This window comes from Nomascus leucogenys, chromosome 9 (genome assembly GCF_006542625.1).
Source record: "Nomascus leucogenys isolate Asia chromosome 9, Asia_NLE_v1, whole genome shotgun sequence".
Classification (NCBI taxonomy): Eukaryota; Metazoa; Chordata; class Mammalia; order Primates; family Hylobatidae; genus Nomascus; species Nomascus leucogenys.
In genome coordinates, this window is record NC_044389.1 from 66407564 (window position 1) to 66421925 (window position 14362).

A 14362-nucleotide genomic window follows, 5' to 3' on the forward strand; every position below is an offset into this window, starting at 1 on the left:
ACTCATGGCTCCCCATGGCTGTCTCACACAGGGGAGACCAACTCATCTGGCATCCCAGAAACTCTCTTTCTCACGTTTTTGTATTTTTGTAGAGATGGGATTTCACCATGTTGGCCAGGCTGGTCTGGAACTCCTGACCTCAGGTGACCCACCTGCCTTGGCCTCCCAAAGTACTGGAATTATAGGCGTGAGCCACCAAACCTGGCCAATAGTTGTTTTAGTGTCTGGTAGGAATAATTGTTCTTATTGCTTTTCCTATTTATTCTTTTTTTTTTTAAAAAATTAATTTATTATTATTATTATTTTTATTATTTTTTTTAATAGAGACAGGGTTTCACCAGGTTGGCCAGGCTGATCTGGAAGTCCTGACCTTAAGTGATCCACCTGCCTCAGCCTCCTAAAGTACTGGGATTACAGGAGTGAGCCACCACGCCCGGCCTCCTGTTTATTCTTGTTTACTTATTTTTCCATATGATCTTGAGATTCAGCTTTCTATGATACAAGGAAATACAACAACCCATTTTTATTGGAGTTGTATTAAGTTTGTAAATTTATTGAGGAAGGTTTGACATTATCTATGTTGGGTCTTACTTTCTGAGGACATTATCTCTTTCCATTTGTTTAGATTTTCTTATTTCTTTTTCCCATTTGTTTAGCTTTTCTTTTCTTTCTTTTTTTTTTCCCATTTGTTAGGTTTTCTTTTGTATCCTTAAGAGATGTTTTAAAATTTTCCTCAGATAGGTATTGCACATTTCCTCTTAGTTTTATATTTTAGTTGCTATTATAAATAGGGTGTGTTCTTCCATTATATTTTCTAAATAATTGTTGTTTATGTATAGGAAAACTTTCTACTTTAGTAAGGTAGAATAATATAAAATTAAGAATTCTCATACTGTATATGGTTTTCAGGAATTTCCTTTTGTTCAGATATATAATTATTTTATCTTCAGATATTGATAGGCTTGCTATTTCTTATTCAACTTTGGTTTGCATTTTATTTCTTTCCCAGTTTGTACTTCATTTTTTTTCTCTTGTCTGGTTGTGCTGGCTGATACTCCCTGCAGTGCTAAACAGTAGTGGTGCTAGTTGGCATTCCTATGTGGATGGCTTTCAGTGCCTTTAGGGTCTTCCCAATAAGGATCATGTCAGCTTTGATCTATTTTTCCATCTCATGTTAAATAGTTGCTGATTCTTGTTTTGTTACTTTAAATTAAGAATGAATGTTGAATTTTCATGCTTTTAAGGCATGTCTGATGGTGAAGATAGATTACCCCCCTTAGACCCACTGTAGTGAATTTTATTAATAACTTTAAAAATATTTGAATTGTCTTTGCATTTATGGAATAAACATTACCTGGTCATAATATTATGCTGGAAGTTGTCTGCCAAAATTGAAGTTAGGATTTTTACAGTTGATTCTTATACTTGTGATTAGTGTATTACTTACCTTTCTTCCTTTATTTCTCCCTCCCTTGTCAGTTTAAATGTTTGGTAGAATTCCTTAAAAAAAGGTCTGGGCCAGGAGTGGTGGCTTATGCCTGTAATCCTAGCACTTTGGGAGGCTGAGGTGGGTGGATCATTGATTGAGCTTGGGAGTTCAAGACCAGCCTGGGCAACATGGCAAAATCCTGTCTCTATTTAAAAACAACAACAAAAAAAGCCTGGATCTGGTGCTTATTGGTTGGTTAGGGGTGCATATGTAGGTATTTTTTTGCTGCCTGCAACGTTATTTCATCTGTGCAAATGGTTCTCTTTAGCATTTTCATCTCTTGGTGTCAGTAAAGCTTTGAACAATTTTTTTTAAATAGAAAGTTACCTATTTGCCCAGATTTTTAGTAAAGTTATTTGCATAAGACTTTGTGTAGAATTCTTTCTTATGGTTTTTATGATTTTCTGGTTTTTTCTTTGCACATTTTTATTTTGTATTATATGCAGGCTTTCTCTCCTGCCCTTATTTTATTTTTCTTAATTGGATTAAGTAGTGGGGTGTACAGGGCTTAAACTTTACCCTTTTTCACATTAAAAAAAAATTGATTGTAACTTGTATCTTTAAATGTGCCAACCCAGGCCACGTTACTAGGGGGAGCGTGAGTAGTTTCATAACTCAAATGCTTTTTTCAAAAATAGGCAGTTGTGATTGAGTCATCATGATTGAGTAGTGCTTAGGAAAACCAAAGGAGATGCATTTATTTTGAGCACATTTCATGTATATTAAAGGTCATCATAGTTGTGATGACTTCTTCCCCTTTTCATTTTATGGACCTATTGTATGGTATATCATCATCTATTTCTTCTAAGGCAGGGTTATTGCTACCAGGAAACCTATGAAACTTTTATGTAGTGTTTTTTCATTTTTCATTTGTATTCACTTCCTTTTTTTTTGAGACAAGAGTCTCGCTCTGTTGCCCAGTCTGGAGTGCTGTGGCGCCATCTAGGCTCACTGCAAGCTCCGCCTCCCACGTTCACGCCATTCTCCAGCCTCAGCCTCCCGAGTAGCTGGGACTACAGGCACCCGCCACCATGCCCAGCTAACTTTTTGTATTTTTACTAGAGACGGGGTTTCACCGTGTTAGCCAGGATGGGCTCGATCTCCTGACAGGTGATCCACCCACCTCGGCCTCCAAAGTGCTGGGATTACAGGTATGAACCACCACGCCCGGCCTGTATTCACATTTTTCATTTGTCATCCTCTTAAATTCCCCCACTTCCAATAACTGAGAAACTTAAAACCTTAAAATAACAACAAAACTGCCTAACAAGGAGCAACCCCTCTTACTAGTACATTGCTAATGTAACCATTAAATAGATAAAATACTATTCATAATAAGTAAAATTAAGTGGAAAGACATTATGTGTGTCTGTGACCTCCCAGTGTTCTAATACTTATTGGTAATAAGTTGGTTCTGTCATCTTAAGTATTTTTCCTAGATCAGCTTCATTTGTAAGGTGAATGGTTTAACATAGATCTGTTGTTTCTATCAGCAAAATGATAATGTTATTCAGAGGTAGGGGCAAGTCCAGGTCTTGTGGGGGCTTAAAGCTTATGCAATTTGGAGGCCTTCTTTAATAAGGAATACAAAGTGATCCATGCAAAAGTAAGTACAAGACCTTGGAAGGAGCCTATGCAAGTTTGGACCCTGAAGTTTAACCTTACTGGCTTCACAGTCTATCTGTCTTTTGCTCAAAGACCTTGAACTCAAACCTGGAGTGATGACTGAGAATATAGCAGGGCTGCTTGGCTCTTTGGACCAAAAAAGAGAGACCATTTTCTATAAACCTTGCCTGGCTAACAGTCCAGGTTAATAAAGATGTAAAAATGGTAGAAGGTGTGAGAATATATTTAACAACAATAACACCAACAACAAATCAAGGGTGATTATCCTTTCTAAACCTTGACTAATCTGTAAGAAGTGTAGGGAAGCTGCTTCTGCCATGTAGAGGGCTTGAAGAGTAAGGATACTGGCAGGATGCCTGTGCACTGATGTTACAGAGTCTTAACGGAGGGCAGAACAGTCTCCTTGGACAACGTGGACCTGGCCGAACTACTGCACTGGGGGACCACTGGGTGCACCACTGCCCAGGGCATGGTTTTGTTTGTTTGTCTGGCTTATCGTAGGATGGCCCAGAGATTCTAAATGAGAAGAATTTAAGTGGGTTCCAAGCTGTAAAAGATTCCTGCCTCAGTTAAAAAAAAAAAAAAAGGATGAATTGAGTCACAACTTTCTGGGAAGAATGATCACGTGTAAGTGAATTGTAAGTGCATCTCTAGATTAATGTTAGATAGGGGCCATATATAGATTTTCTTCTATCAATTAAAGTTCTCTTTCTTCCCTCAAAGGTAGGAGAAATGCTAGGAAGAGCTGCTACTCAGGGCTTTCTGTTTAGCAAGGAAGAACTGGGGGTGGTGTGGTATTGACGGGAAATATCTTACATATTTGGGATTCGTCAGTGGGCAGGTATTGGACAGAGTGATGTGAAACTTGAGGCAATAACATATGAGGAAGCACTTAGTTTTGGAGTCACTGACTTGGTTGCAAATCCTGGCTCGGTTCCTTCTTCTCTCTTGCCCCAGGCAAGTTACTCAATCCCTCTGAACTTTAATTTCCTCATGTATAAGTTGGAGGTAATACAGAATACCTCATAGGATTGTGAAGACTGCAAAAGTGTAGGTGTCAAGGGTTTTATATACAGCCTGGCATCAGGAAACACTCAGTCAATGTCAGCTGCCTTCTAGTTTAGGAAGGAAGATTTTAAAATATACATGGGAAGATAGGATTGGCTAAAGCCTTTAATTGAAATTATACCTAGAAATTTGGGAGCACTCTTTTTTTTTTTTTTTTTTTGAGACGGAGTCTTGCTCAGTCACTCAGGCTGGAGTGCAGCGGCACAATCTCGGCTCACTGCAACCTCCACCTCCTGGGTTCAAGCGATTCTCCTGCGTCAGCTTCCTGAGTAGCCGGCACTACAGATGTGCACCACCACGCCTGGCTAATTTTCATATTTTTAGTGGAGACAGGGTTTTACTATGTTGGCCAGGGTGGTCTCGAACTCCTGATCTCAGGTGATCCACCTGCCTTGGCCTCCCAAAGTGTTGGGATTACAGGCGTGAGCCACTGTGCCCGGCTTGGGAGAACTCTTAAAGGTAACCTTTTTTTTCTGATTAAAAAAAAATTGAGGTATAATTTACATCTGTTACAATGCACATATTAAGTGTTCAGGTACATGATTTTTTACGTATTTGTAGGCTCATGTGATTACCCCAATCGAACTAAAGAACACATTTATGATCTCAAAGTTCTCTTAAGCCCCTGCTCAGTATCTGCCCTTCATCTCTCCATCCCAGTGGTACTCTCTTTTCTGATTTCTGTCATCATCTGTTTTTCCTGTTTTTGACATTTATATAAATGAAATCATACATTATATATTCTTTGTGTCTGTTTTTGTTCCCACTCTGTATAATATTTGTGAGATTTCTCCATGTTGCATGAATCAGTGGATCTTTAAAAAAAATTGCTATGGAGTATTCCTTTATATAATACCAATAGTTTGTTTATTTATTATGATGTCGATTGATAATTGGGTTAATTCCAGTTTTTAGCCATTAGGAATAAAGCTGCTATAAACATTGTACAGACATTCTAATGACTGTCTGTGCCATAGGGTAAGCAAGTATTTGTTGAACTTTATTAGAAACTGCTACATGGTATTCTAAAATGTTTGTACACTCTCAGCAGCAATGTTTGAGAGTTTCAGTTGGTCCCTAGCATCTCCAGCACTTAGTATTTTTTGCCTTTTAAAATTTTAGCCATTTTTGTGGGTGTGTAGTAGTATCCCATTATAGTTTTAAAAATAACATCTTAAGTATTTTTCTCAATGTAAATTAATCTATATACTTTATTGAAAAATTAGACGTTGCAGAAGTATAAAGTTAAAAATCAGCCATATGAAATACTTATTAATCAGAAAAAGCCTAATATTTTAATGTTTCCTTATAGTTTCCCCCACTCATATATATATATATGGTTTTGTTGTTGTTGTTGTTGTTTGAGATGTAGTCTCCCTCTTTTATCCAGGCTGGAGTGCAGTGGTGCCATCTTGGCTCACTGCAATCTCTGCCTCCCGGGTTCAAGCAATTCTCCTGTGTCAGCCTCCCAAGTAGCTGTGAGTACAGATGCCTGCCACCACGCCGACTAATTTTTGTATTTTTCATAGAGACAGTGTTTCACTATGTTGGCCAGGCTGGTCTCAGACTCCTGACCTCAGGTAATCCACCCCCTTTGGCCTCCCAAAGTGCTGGGATTATAGACATGAGCCCCTGTGCTTGGCTTCATATAGATATTTTAAAATGTAACTGACATTTTAGTTTGCTATATCTGGGAGTGGGCCCTGGTGTCTGTTTTTTAAAAGATTCCACAGAGAATTATGGAAGGCAGCCATGCTTGAGAACTACTGAGTTAGCTCAACCCTTTTTTCTCCCTTTCCCTTATAACTTAGTGTCTTGTCTGGTGCCTGTCACACTTTATATATTGACTGAATGAATGAGTGAATGATTTTTTTAAATTTAGATGAGGAAATTGATCCTCAGCTAAGCAGATATCTCCAACAAATTTCTTAAGTGCATTTTTAAGCATGGTATTAATTTTTTAAAAGTAGAAAGAATAGTACAATTAGTCACTTTATACCCATCACCCAAATCAACAGTTACCAAGAATTTGCTACATCTATCCTTTTTTTTCAGGTTTTCCTTTGTGTAAGTATTTTTCAATTAAAAAAATTAATTACAGAGGCAATATATGAGCAATGTAGAAAGGTGGAGAACACCAATAAGTAATTAGAAATACCATAGTCTCATCTTCATGTATATCCTTTTATGAAAGTATTTTAAAGTTAATTCCAGATATCATATCCTTTTATATACTTCAGGATCCATCTCAAAAAACAGACTTTTTGAAAAATATAACCCTAATGCCATGATTACACTTAACTAAATTAATAACAATAAAAATATTTTAAAATGTTTGGGAAGGGAAGCAGTGATAATCAGGATCACAAAGGAGTCACTGTGAAATGAGCTTAGCCAAGTGGCCTAACTTATGTCCTGGAAATCCTAACTCCACTGATGGCTCAGGGAATGGTTTGGATTTGGTGTATCTAGAGGTTAGCCTCGCAGTGTTACAGCTACATTATTGTGAGAAAAGGTGGCAAAACGTGGACTGGAAATCTGTGCAGTTAGGTGACTATGTTGTTGATGCAGTAATTAACATATTAATATATCTAGTGATTAATGAACTGTAGAAGGACAAGATGGAGATCGGTTGTATAATCCTGGGATCTGTCCTTGGTACTAGCTTGTTAAGATGGTATAATGATCTTTTATTTTAATTTAATTTAATTTATTTATTTATTTTGAGATGGAGTTCCACTCTGTCACCCAGGCTGGAGTGCAGTGGCATGATCTTCGTTTGGTTCACTGCAACCTCCTCTTCCTGGGTTCAAGCGATTCCCTACCTCAGCCTCCTGAGTAGCTGGGACTACAGGTGCATGCCACTATGCCTGGCTAATTTTTGTATTTTTAGTAGAGATGGGGTTTCACTACATTGGCCAGGCTGGGTCTAAGTGCCTCACCTCAGGTGATCCGCCCGCCTCAGCCTCCCAAAGTGCTAGGATTACAGGCATGAGCCACTGCACCTGGCCTTAATGATCTTTTTAGTCTTTACATCTAGGTAATTGCTTGAGCATGGGCCAGGCCTCTTCCTTGACATTGAATATTTCTTTTCTTTAATCCCAGTAGCACTGGTCCATCTCATTCCCCAATGTATACATACAGTTGGTCATTATACTACCTTATCGTGGTCTCTTCTTTAATCACACTAATCACATTTATGGGTTAGGAAGGAAGTTGGGGATGGTAGGGAAGGATCTAGGCCTGGCTTCTTTGCCAAGGATCTGAGCCCCTCAGAGGAGCTTCTCATGCCTGGAAAAGGACACTACCACCAATAATTGGTGCTGGAACAGGTAAACTCCTCCCTGCCCAATTTTAAAATAATAACATACCTAGACAGGGGTGTGAAATGAGTATACAACTTCATGCATTTTCCAAAATGAACTTGCTCATATACCTCTCATCTAGGTCAATAAATTGAACATTACCAGTACCCCAGAACATTACCAGTACCCCAGAACATTCCCTCAAGGCCCCCTTCCAGTCTCTGTGGGATTTCGGAGTATATTTTTGTCAATTCCAAACTAGATTTAATTTAAAAATTTCCTATAGAAACAGTGTTAAGAGAGACTTTCTATTTCATGCTATTACTGCTCTGTGATCACCTGTTTTTAAGTGAGTTAGGCTTATGACTGGGCAGGGTTCTTGCTCACACAGACCACTTCAATCAAGGCTTCCATGAGAAAGTGTTTTGAATGCTGAATGTTTTGCTGCTGTGTTTGGAACACAGGCCATTGGTAGATTAAGGGTCTACTTCTGTATATAAGCTACTGTATCTTCTTTGGTCTGCAGTAGACCCTGATTTTCTTAACTGCTTGCTTAGAGAGTTTGCTTTACAACTGGAGGACAGAAAAACTAGTGTGATTTATAAATGGACTGTTATTCTAAGAGTTCACTCACCTAATTTAGAGTTAATTATGTTTGAGATGGTTTCAACTTCTGCCTTCATTTCCACAGGCCTTTCATATCTGGTATTATTTATGTACAAGTGACTTGCTAAAGGCACAGGGGCACAGGGCAGCTTGTGCAATTAATCGCTTGCGTGAGATAGAGAGACAGTTGTAATTTTATCTTCATCCAAGCATGGACTGTGTTGGCTTGGTGAAAGCATTTGGTGTAAGAACAAAGGTCAAATGTTTATGGCTTTACCCTTTTAAAGCTGACTTGTAAAGTAAAAGGATTTTTTTTTTTTTTTTTTTTTTTTTTTTTTAGAATTAGAGTTTTACCAATTTAAGAACTGTGGGCTGCTTTGAAGGATCAGGATTAACTTTTTAAAAATAATGAGATTGCTTTAATGATAACAAAACTAATATAATAATTGAATCTGTGTTAGCTAATCTGATGTGTTTATTTCTGTGTATTTGGAAGACTTTTAGTCTACTTACGAACATTTCTTGGTGCCAGAACAAATATTTCCTCTCTTCCTTTCTAATCTGTAATTTGAGGCCTGACGCATAGTGAATGTCCCCTATATGTTGATTGAATTGAATATTTTTTCCTGTCAGAGCCTATATTTAGGTAAATTGGATCTGTAACTCAGACCCTCAATAGTCAACATATCTCAGGAGAAAGTAACATTATGTTTTCATCATGCTCCTTTTGACACCTTATTTTATTTTATTTTATTTTATTTTATTTTATTTTATTTTTTTGAGAAGGAGTCTCACTCTGTCACCCAGGCTGGAGTGCAGTGGCGCGATCTCGGCTCACTGCAAGCTCTGCCTCCCAGGTTCACGCCACTCTCCTGCCTCAGCCTCCTGAGTAGCTGGGACTACAGGGGCCCACCACCACGCCTGGCTAATTTTTTTGTATTTTTAGTAGAGACGGGGTTTCACTGTGTTAGCCAGGATGGTCTCAATCTCCTGACCTCGTGATCCACCTGCCTTGGCCTCCCAAAGTGCTGAGATTGCAGGCATGAGCCACTGCACCCGGCCGACACCTAATTTTATAATAGTACCCATTTTCAGATATTGTGTGCCTAATATTAGAGCACTTATAGTCTGGTACCTGCTCTTTACAGTACAGATTTTCGTCTTAGGGACAACTGTCAGTTCCATGTAGCACTTTATTTTTTAGTTATATCACATGTGTACTTGCCACCTCACTTAATAAATACAACATTACAGAAACAATGGAATTCTCCTAGGTATCCTTTCCTGATCCCTTACCCTGCTACTCCTTGGAACTACTACTCTGACTTTCATGCTTATCTTGATGCATATTTTCATACTTCCCTTACATATGTATATATCCTTCATACTTAGTATTTATTGTTTTGCATTATTCAAATGATAAAAATGTTGTCTTCCACATATCGTTTTGTGTTCATTCTGACTTTTGCTCATTCTGATGTTTCGGAATTATCTAAATTAGTACATGTTCTAGCTAATTTATTTTAACTCTTATATAGTATTTACTGTATATATCTATCAAGTCTCTTATCTAGTCTCTCCTTAACGGACTTTAGATTGTTTCCAATATTTTGCTAAAGCAAACAATGTGGCAAAGTGTTCTTGTATATGTCTCCTTGTGCACAGTTTTATAAGAATCTCTCTGGAGAATAAGAGAAAAAGCTCATTAAGGTGGAATGCCGAACAATAAATATGGAAGGATTGAAGGAGTGAGAAAATTCGTTTTATTTATTTACTTATTTATTTTCTTTAGAGACAGAGTCTCACTCTGTCACCCAGGCTGGAGTGCAGTGGTGTGATCTTGGCTCATTGTAACCTCTGCTTCCAAGTGATTCTCATGCCTCAGCCTCCCCAGTAGCTGGGATTACAGGTGTGTGGCACCATGCCCAGCTAATTTTTTTGTATTTTTAGTAGAGATGGGATTTCGCATGTTGGCCAGGCTGGTCTTGAACTCCTGACCTCAAGTGATCTGCCCGCCTCTGCCTCCCAAAGTACTGGCATTACAGGTGTGAACCACTATGCCCAACAGAGTGAGAAAATGTCATTTTAAAAGACACGTAGTACTTACTCATTAAGGCCAGAATCATCAATAGATGGTAATACAATGGGTGAAAGTTTGAATATACAAAGTTTGATACACTAAATATCCATGGGGAGCAGGTTATTTACATAGTATCAAAGTATCTCCCCTTTATAGATGCTTGTACATATTAAGTACTTACTTATTGGTCATAAAGAGAAAAAATACTAATGTTACATGGAGAAACCTGGAAGCACCACTTTCAGCCAAGTGATCAAAGTCGCATCACCAGTCATGACAAACTGTCTCCTGATGGGATGCACTGAGAACATCACATTCCTTACATTGTATTACTTCCAAAAGTATACAATCTGCATCTAATCATGAAGAAACATTAGGCAAATCCAAATTAAGAGCTACTCTATCAAATAAATGGCTCATACTTTTAAGAAATGTCAATATCTTGAAAGACAAAGGAAGGCTGAGGAAACTTTCCACATTTAAAGAAACTAAAAAGACTTGACATGTAAATGTAAGGTGCAATCCTGGACCAGAAAAAAAAAATTTCTGTAAAGGATGTTAGTGAGACAATTGTCAAAATTTGAATAAAGTCTGTAGATTAGATGCTCGTATTGCATTAATGTCAACCTCCTTGATTTTGGTAATTATAATTTGGTAAAATAAGTGAATCGCTGTGTCCTAAGGAAACATATGCTGAAGTATTTGGGGGTAATGGGTATGATGTTTACTACATATTCTAAGTGGCTCAGGAAAATTTTTTTATATACATATAAAGATAGAACAATAAAGCAAATGTGGCAAGATGTTGACAATTAGTGAATCTGGGTGAAGTGACCTATTGTTGCAACTTCTCTGTACGTTTGAAATTATTTTTTAAAAAGATCTTCCTAAGTTATACCTGGGAGTGGAATTGCTAGGTCACAGGCTCTGAATGTCTTTGAATTTACTAGATAGTGCCAAGTGGTTTTCCAGTATGGTTGACTAATTCTATTCCACTGTTCCACATCTTTACCAGTACTTCACATTATCAGATTAAACATCTTTATCAGGCTTATGGGTATGAAGGAGTATGTCATTGTGGCTTTTTTTTTTTTTTGAGATAGGGTCTCATTCTGTCGTCCAGGCTGGAGTAGTGCAGTGGCGCAATCTCAGCTCACTGCAACCCTCACCTCCCAGATTCGAGTGATTCTACTGCCTCAGCCTCCCCAGTAGCCGGGATTACAGGCGTGTGCCACCACGCCTGGCTAATTTTTTGTGTTTTTAGTAGAGACGGGGGTTTCACCATGTTGGCCAGGCTGGTCTCAAACTCCTGACCTCAAGTGATCTGCCCACCTCGGCCTCCCAAAGTGCTGTGATTACAGGTGTGAGCCACCATGCCCGGCCTCACTGTGGTTTGAGTTTGCATTTCTTTCATTACAGTGAAGCAGAACATCTTTTCAAACGTTTCATCAATAAGGCTACTCTTTTATGAATTGCTTGCTATATTCTTAGCCATTTTTAAAACAGTTCTTTGACATTTTTAAATTAATTTTTTGTATGACTTAATATATTCTGGAAATTAATCCTTTGGGAAATTAATCTTTTGTCGGCTAGATACATTGCAGTTACCTACGTACTTTTGAAAGATGCTTAACTAAAATATAAAATTGAGTTATATTTTATTTAAGTTACACAGAATAAACTAGGTAAGAAGGCAGAGAAAACATTGCACAACAAGTGTGTAGGGGCTGGAGGGCTGGCATCGTTTGCAGATCTCTTCTCTCTTGGCTCAGTCAAATAGTATGGGGCAACTTGAACTTGCATTCTTATCTCTGGCCCCTCTGAAAAAGGTTATTTTTAGGAAGGCTGTCTGTTGTCCCCAGTGTATTTCATTCAGAAATTTGCTGAAGAAGGTATTCTTCCCTCCTGCTGTAATGAAACTGTTGCACTGCTAAATACTGGCCAGTACTTGGATTGAGTAATGGGCTTTGAGTGGTATTGCAGTGCCTGTAGAGCAAAAGGGTAATTCAGTAGGCACACTATCATGGTTCATCCTCTAATACTAATTAAACCTCTTTTGGAGATGGTGAAAAAAGGTTAAACCACTTAGACTTGACTTCTGAAAAAGAGAACCTAATAATCATTCAAGAACTTACTTTTTTCCTTCCTTCCTTCCTTCCTTCCTTCCTTCCTTCCTTCCTCCCTCCCTCCCTCCCTCCCTCCCTCCCTTCCTTCCTTCCTCCCTCCCTCCCTCCCTCCCTTCCTTCCTTCCTTCCTTCCCTTCCTTCCCTCCCTCCCTCCCTTTTTTCTTTTCTCTTTTCTTTCTTTCTTTCTTTCTTTCTTTCTTTCTTTCTTTCTTTCTTTCTTCTTTCTTTCTTTCTTTCTTTCTTTCTTTCTTTCTTTCTTTCCTTCTCTCTCTCTCTCCCCTCTCCTCCCTCCCTCTCTCTCTTCTTTCTTTCTTTTTCTTTTTTCCTTTCTTTTTTTTTCTCTCTCTCTCCCCTCCCTTCCTTCCTTCCTTCCTTCCTTCCTTCCTTCCTTCCTTCCTTCCTTCCTTCCATCTCTCCCTCTTTTCTCCCTTTCCCTTCCCTTCCCACCCCTCCCCTCCATTCCCCTCCCCTCCCCTCCCCTCCCCTCCCCTCCCCTCCTCTTCCCTCCCCTCCCCTCCTCTTCCCTTTCCATCTCATTTTGTCACCCAGGCTGGAGTGCAGTGGCATGATCATGGCTCACTGCAGCCTCCATCTTCTGGGCTCAGGTGATACCCCTGCCTCAGCCTCCCAAGTAGCTGGGACTACAGGCACATGCCACCATGCCCAGCTAATTTTTGTATTTTTTGTGGAGACGGGTTTCACCATGTTACCCAGGTTGGTCTCAAACTCTTGGGCTCAAGTGATCCGCTCACCTTGACCTCCCAAACTGTTGAGATTACAGGCATAAGCCCCCATGCCCAGCCCCTATTGCTTTAATTCTTAAGGTGACTAGGTATAAACTTTGCATGTGGGACAAAAACAAACTCCAAAATACCCATATATCCCAAACCTAAAATCATAAAACATTAGCCCTGTAAGAAAACTAAGTTGTTTCCATTCTCTCAGTTTATAAAAGACGTCAGTCATGGAGCTGGTGGTTGTCCTAAACAGGACTTGGCTTTTGACTCCAGGTCCTCTTTCCATTCTCCTCTGTGTAGTATTAGTCCTTCCAAAAACTGAACTATTACAGCTCTTTCTACTAATACACATGTAACTCTTCCCGGGATAGGTAATACAGCACTGTCCATTTTCTTCATTGATTTCCTAGTAAACTGGAAAATGAGGTGATCAAAAAAGATCTTCTTTCAGGGAATTTAACATCTTACTCACTATCTCAAAAGAAAATATTTTTCTTTGTAGTCTAATGTCAGAAGTAACCTTTTGTGATACACCCAGAAGGAACCAGTGAATGATCATATGACTGTGTATATAGCTACTCTTTATTCTTTGAAGACTTTCTCATTTTTTGTATTCAGTAGTTAGAATTGAATGACAGTAGTCATTTTTCAATTCATAAAAATTTATGCTGCTTTAAAAATTATTGAATTATTTTCTTGATGGAAAATACAATAACAGCACAGAGAGGAAAACCTAATCCTATTGTCTAGAAATAGCTACTTAATGTTTTCATTTTGACATTGTTTCTATGTATATGTATTTCATAGAGTGAAACTATAGTTTCAGATTCTGTCTTTTCTTGATTAACGTTTATCAATGGATGTATTTTATATCATTGTTTGGATTAATTATAATGAAGAATTCTACAGTGAACACCCTTGCCTACATTTGCCTACATTTCTAATTATTTTCTGATGACAGATCCCTGGAATTGGAGTTATTGATCATCAGCAAAACTATCTTCAGTCTTTTCATGCCAAACCAACTTTGACAAAATTGCTACTACTTCCGTACTTGTACAAGTTGAATATGAGAGTACCTGTGTCATTTCAAGTCATTGAATTTTATCATTGAATAAAATGCTGCTGATTTGATACTGTAAATAGGCCTTTGTCTAATTCACGTTTCTTTTTTCACTAGTGAAAAGTTGTATGATATGAACTATAAATATTCATGTTGTTTCTATGAACTTTGCTTACTTTTATGCAGGAGGCTGTGTTTTTCTTATTAAATAATTTTCATATATTAAAAAATCGGCTGGGTGTGGTGGCTCACGCCTGTAATC

At 38.3% G+C, this 14362-nt stretch overlaps 1 protein-coding gene across 2 annotated transcripts in view; it reads left to right on the forward strand.

The window, feature by feature from the left end:
- Positions 1–14362, forward strand: part of GPAT3 (glycerol-3-phosphate acyltransferase 3) — a 70201-nt gene that overhangs the window by 30257 nt on the left and 25582 nt on the right. The window lies entirely within an intron of this gene.